General features: G+C 34.9%; 1 protein-coding gene across 1 annotated transcript in view; it reads right to left on the bottom strand.

Annotated features, from left to right (window-relative positions):
* The window catches only part of LOC107443191 (FRAS1-related extracellular matrix protein 2), an 83350-nt gene that overhangs the window by 55858 nt on the left and 20646 nt on the right, over positions 1–6846 (bottom strand). The gene's annotated exons all lie outside the window — the stretch shown is intronic.

Here is a 6846-nt window from a genome sequence, read left to right as displayed (position 1 = left end):
AGGTTGAAAAATAATTACCTGAAGTCGAACAAAATACACCTGAGGTTGATTTATAATAACCTGAAGTGTAAAATGACACACCTTAGGTTGTTGAATAAATACTTCCACAAGTGTAAAAAAATATACTTTAGGCTGAAACATATATAACTCTGGAGGTATATTTAAGGTATATTTTGAGGTATTCATTTGCACCCTTTTCAACCTTTACGACGTATTTAAACAACAACCTCCTTTATACCTTTAAAATATACCTCGTTTATACCTCGATTTTTTCATAAGGGTAAAAAAATTGGAACAGATCTTCAAATAAGGGGACCTGTCCCATTTTTTTTGTTTGATATTTTGGTGATGGATTCAGATCAACTGCCAACACATTTGATAGGTGTTGTGATTTTTTCATTGTTTTACATCACAAAAATTGCAGTTGGTTGAAAAATGGTAACCAAAACCCATTGTATGGAAGCGTTTCTGGCCACTCGGGAAGAGATTCGTTTCCATAATAGGGTTTGCAGTAACGGGATGAATTTGAACTTTGCCACATGCCCTTGTGTTGCGTCCCATTGAGGAAAGTCTTCCGGATGACGGGGAGTCTTGTGACTCTTACTCAAAATGGGTAGTGAATAGCATTCATCCATGGCATATCAATTTTCTCCATCACTATAATGTGAAACATCGACAATTTTAAACTTTCACAAGTTGTGAGAGCTCCAAAAAATTTTCCGAGTCTTGTCCTTTCACATCATTCTTAATGATGATTGAATAATGTCCAAGATGATTAAAATGTCTACCGGAAGTGGGTATGACTTAAAATATCAAATGGGTGTGGCTTATTGTGCTCTCATTACCATGACATGGATTTTTCAAAATATCGTCAGTTTACAGTCAATTGACAATAAATTCCATCATTTAGGATCCTTCAAAGTATCACCAATCCCATTGGATCTTGGTGCATCACCATCCCCAATGCATCTTGGAGCATGACCAACCCAATGGATCTCACAGCATCCCAATGCATCTCGCAGCCTCCCAAAGGATATCAGAGCATCGCAACCCCATATATAGTTTAAAACATAATGATATATTTTGGAGCATCACCCCGGAGCAATCCAAACAAATTTGAGTGCAATGTCATTGCCAACATCCCAATGTAACAGCGATGAGATTGGGTAACATACCAAATGCTCGAGCATCACATCACCCTGACATGGATTTATCAAAATATCGTCAATTGACAGTAAATTCCATCATCTAGGAGCAGTAACATCATGTATAATTCCGGTTTTCATGCAGAATTTCAATTGTAATGTTAACAATAGCAACTTGACGTGTCACAAAAACCAACACACGCAAATTTTTTTGCTCGGCCAAATTTGCCAGCAGACTGAAATTTGAAAAACCAACCGGAAGTGGGAGCTGCTTAAAATACCAAATGGGAGTGGCTTATTGTGCTATCATCACCATGACATGGATTAATCAAAATATCGTCAGTTTACTATCAATTGACAATAAATTCCATCATCTAGGAGCCACTACATCCTGCAAAATTCCAATTTTTGAACAAAAAATTCAAAAGTAATGTTAAACAATGACAACTTGACATGGATTAATCAAAATATCGTCAGTTTACAATCTATTGACAGTAAATTCCATCATCTAGGAGCCATTACATCGTGTAAAATTCCGATTTTTGAACAAAATTCCAAAAATAATGTTAAACAATGGCAACTTGACGTGTCACAAAAACCTTGACACGGAAAATTTTTGGCTCGACCGAATTCCCCGAATGACTGAAAATTGAAAAATCAACCAGAAGAAGCTACGCAATAACCTTTTTTGTTTTGCTCCTACGAATTTACCATCTTCTCTTCTTTGTAATTTTTGGAAAAAAACATATGAAATGCTTCACGAAGCTGGTGAAATTGTGTTGTTGAAAGGTATAAAATGAAGAAAAAAAATTACAAGTTTAAAAGCTCAAGAGGCTCTAAATCTGGGAAAAAATGAACAAGCTTCAAGGCTTTTGAAAGGAAACGAAATGTGTTGACATGGCTGTTCATGGGTCATTGTTCTTGGAAGCCAACCTCGATCCAGGAAAATCTTGCTCATCGAATGCTTGGAAATAAATTGGAAAGAAAATGAGCTGACGTGCTTCTTTGGGGATTCAATGGCTACAACTCAACCCGATGATACATTGATCTCACAGCCTTTAAAATTTGCTGTTGCCTGTTTTTTCGAGTCTCTCATTTCTTGTTCCAGTTTAGCAATTTTACATTTCAGTGCTTCAATTTCTGCATTGAGTTTAAGCATCTCTACGTCTTGCTTCTGGGTTACGTGATCTAAAATGCCCATTTGAAAGATTTGTTGTCTATTCAACGTGTAGTATGCATTCCTTGACGCAAAGAATTTCTCATTCGAATCTGGTATTTCATAACCTCTATTTGATTCAAGAATGTTGGTTCAGCATTCATTTGTCTGACGGGCATGATATCGTCCTCAAACCAAAACAATTTCTTATATCCAGAAGGATGAGGTTTCAAATCCCATCGCAAGGGCATTGACCAGCTATCACAAGGATTCGAACCAGGGCAACATCATTGGGAGGCGAGCTCTCTATAATCTGAACCACAGCGGCTCGCAATGGACTATTGGCTACGGTTTGGGAAACATCACTAAGGATGATCCGAAGACATGTCATCACAATTTTGATCCACTGCATAGGAGATGGCACCCCCGCTTCGGTAGCTTGCGAAGTCGAGTTCTTTACGGTAGAACAGTTTAACGAGGACGTGTACCGCACACCCTCGGTCCCTATGCAGGCTGATCACAGTGGTCACCCACCTGCTTATGTACCGCAGACAGTGGTGCTTTACTTCGCTATTCTACAGGGAACCGTGTCTTTACGATGAGTCCACTACGGGACGTGAATCATTTAAAACTGACATTTTTGAAAAATTGAATTTCTCACATAAAGCTTTTATTTTAGTCATATTAATCCATTTATTTAGTCATATTAATCCATTTAATCATATCATCCATTTATTTTTATAAAATCTTTTAAATCCGAAGATTTTCGAGGATGAATGATCAAAGTGACAGTATCTGAGTATTTTTGGAGTGGAAGATCATCCAAGTGGACTTGGCAACAAACAATCGACTAGAATTAGTAAATAACTTCTCTCATGGCTTCTTATAAATGTCGAGACTGGGAACTTCGAAACGCTGGTAGTTAGAATCAGTGTTAAGAATCTAAAACTGAAAATACAGAAAAATGTTCCTACTGATTAAATTTTTTCTTCTTCATCAGATAAAAAAAAATACTAATACAATAATTGCCATTTTATCTCGCATTATCGGTAAATATCGGTAAAGTGATATCTACTTACGACTGCTGAGATTTCGAAGTTTCTAAATAGTTTTTAGACATTTCATTGATTTAAAAACGATAAGCATTTGATATACAAGGCTAAATAAAATGTAATGCTATTTTGTCTCAGATTGAGATTGCTAAAATTTTAAAATGAAAGCATAGGGTTGCATAAACGCATAAATTTTTTTTTAATTTATTTATTTATTTTTTTAAAAAAGTTAAATCTGTTGAAGAACGTTAAAAATTCTTCATGGATAGAGGCAGATGCTAAGTGCGAAAATCATTAAAAATTCCATTTTATAAAATGAATTTAGGTGACGTTGACAAAGATCCAAGCATTTTGCGTGTTATACCTTTACAAATATATTAAAACTAAAGAGAGGTGGAGCGAAACAGAAGTAAGGAAACCAAAACAGAAAGCTTCGAAACACAATAAAGAAAATAAGTAACGAGTAATATTTCAAGCTAATTTACATAAGTTGACAAGTTGACTTACATCTCACTTAGATCATTTATCCATTCAACATTCAACTCTGCAATTGATATAAACACATATAATATAATCTGGAATTCTCAGGGAAATTTATAATCAATTCGGGAAGTCCTTGGAGAATTTGCGATAAATTTAGTTATCACACATAATTTCAAGTCGAGAGTATCTCAATATGTAATTTGGTATTAAAACTGCTTTATGAAACAAATTATGTAATGTATAAACTGAACCAGTGGTGCTATGATTTATTTTCAATAAATAACTTATGTTAATAATTTTGTTGTTAATATTTTCTATTAAATAAATATTTTTTAAATAAAAATTAAATTTATTAAGGCATTAAGGTGGCTAACATTTTCGAAATCAATTTACATATATTTTTAAATTTTAATAAAAAGACTAATTTATTAAACGTAAATTATAATTTATATTTAATGTTTCGATATTTTGTTTTTTATAATTTTCTTTAATATCGTGAAAAAGGTTTGAATTACTTCTGCGGATTTACTTCTGAAAAACACACGCACACACACGCGCACGCACGCACACACACACTAATTTAAGAACATTAAAGATATTCCCATGAATACTCAAGATGATTTGAACTTCTCTGAAAAGGAAATTAAGTTTGCTATTACTAGCATGACTCCAGGAGAAGATGGGATATCTAGTAGAATTGTGTCTGAAGTTTTTAGGCGCTATCCTAAATTTATTTCAGCAATTTATAATGAATGCTTATCTAGAGGAGAGTTTCCGCGCCAGTGGAAACATTCTTGCCTTCGATACTTTACAAAGCCTGGTAAAGAAACATCCTTCAACCCATCAAAATTTAGACCAATTAGTTTGCTTCCTGTCAGTGGAAAAATACTCGAAAAATTGCTTATTGAAAGAATTATGCATTTTTTGTACTCAAATGATAAATTAAGCTCAAATCTGTTTGGATTCACACCGGGAAAGTCAACTACTGATGCTGTTTTGAATGTTACCAATTTTGTAAAAGAAAACTTACGGAATAATTTCCAGGTTTTAGCTGTTTCTTTGGATGTAAAAGGGGCATTTGACGCTGCTTGGTGGTCGGCGATATTGAATCAATTGAGAAATTTTAAATGTCCCAATAATCTTTACTTGGTTGCTAGAAGCTATTTTTCCGAACGTTCGGCTTGCTTACGTACTTCAACGAATTGCATCAGAAGGAAAGTTACAATGGGCTGCCCTCAGGGGTCTTGCTACGGTCCGGGATTTCGGACAATCTTTTATGACTCCTTTCTGAAGCTGGGTTTCCCACAAAATGTTCACATAGTTGCTTTCGCCGATGATCTGCTCATGCTTATTACTGAAAAGTCTGAACTAGAATTGGAAGCGGACGGTAATTTTTGTCTGTCAAAAATCTTGGACTGGTCAAACAAAAATTAAAATAACATTTAACTCAGAAAAATCTAATATCTTGCTTTTATCACAAAAACGAATTAGAAGAGATAGTAAAATATATATGAACGGCAGTATATTGAATAGTGTTAGTGAGATGAGATATCTGGGCGTGATTCTTGATAGGAAACTTTGCTGGAATGCACACATTACAAATATGTTCAAAAAAGTTAGCTACACCCTCAATACCCTTGCCATATTGGCAAAGGTGAACTGGGTCATGGGTTCAAAGGCCTTAAAAATTATTTATGATGGAGCAATTTTGCCTCAGCTAACTTATGCTGCACCAGCATGGTTTGATGGCATCCGCTACTATTATAACAGGCGCAAGCTAAGATCGATCCAGAGACTAATAGTCCTACTTATTACTAAAGGACTTCGTACGATCTCATATGAGGCTTCTTATGTCCTAGCTGGACTTGTACCAATCTGTATTAAAATACAGGAATGTGCAGACATTTACTTAAAGGTGCAACCAGATACATTGAGTGATACGGAGTCAAATCTTGCCCCAAGATATTGGCTGCACCCTGGAAGGGTTGCTTCTACCAACAATAATTTAGATAGTGATGATCATCTTCTCATCTATACAGATGGAAGCAAAATCAATAATTGCACAGGCTGCGCTTTTGTGGCATATTACAATGATAATATTATTGCTGAAAGATCATTTAAGCTTCACCCTAATTGTTCTAATAACCAGGCAGAGGCTTTTGCCATTCTCCCATCTTTGAACTGGATGAACTCCAGGGATGACTTCTCATTCAATAACATCATACTATTCACAGATAGCCAAGTCAACATATCTAAAATTCAAGATAGGAAGTGCCATGACGATACTACTGAAAATATCCGTTTCATGATTTGGAAACTCTCTACACGAAACATCAATATAACCATTAATTGGGTCAAGGGCCATTCTGGAGTTATCGGAAATGATAAGGCTGATGAGCATGCAAAAGCGGCAGCCAAATCAGATCTCACCATCAGCTTCAGTAAATTGCCTAAATTTTTTATTAAAAATGATATTCTTCGATAGACCAGGAATATGTGGCAAGGTGAGTGGGACTGACTCCACACAAAACGTCAACATAACAAAGAGGTTTTTTCCATCAGTGCAAGAAAGAATGACCCAAAATTTCATTCCCAATTTCAAATTAACACAAATTTTATCCGGACACGCTCGTTGTAAAGAATACCTACATAGATTCAAGCACGTAGATTCTCCACTCTGCAGCTATGACCAAAATAAAGTTCAAAATATTGAACATATTTTATTCTTCTGCCCTGAATTAGACTCTCATCGTAGTGAACTTTTCAAATATGTAATCACAAGTGGATTAAAATGGCCACCAAACTATCAAACTCTGATTAATACTGACTGTCTACCAATTTTTCAAAAGTTTGTTCATAATATTCCTTTTCTTTCTTTTTGATTTTACTTGTCTGCTTTTATATTTTATATTTGTATTTCATTTTGTATTTTTGATCTAAATTTGTTATTCTTATTCTTCAATGCATGTATTATAACTCTTGTTATGGAGCATGCTGAAAATAAATATTT

The sequence above is a fragment of the Parasteatoda tepidariorum genome, chromosome 4 (genome assembly GCF_043381705.1).
Source record: "Parasteatoda tepidariorum isolate YZ-2023 chromosome 4, CAS_Ptep_4.0, whole genome shotgun sequence".
Lineage (NCBI taxonomy): Eukaryota > Metazoa > Arthropoda > Arachnida > Araneae > Theridiidae > Parasteatoda > Parasteatoda tepidariorum.
This window is presented reverse-complemented; position numbering and strand designations above follow the sequence as displayed.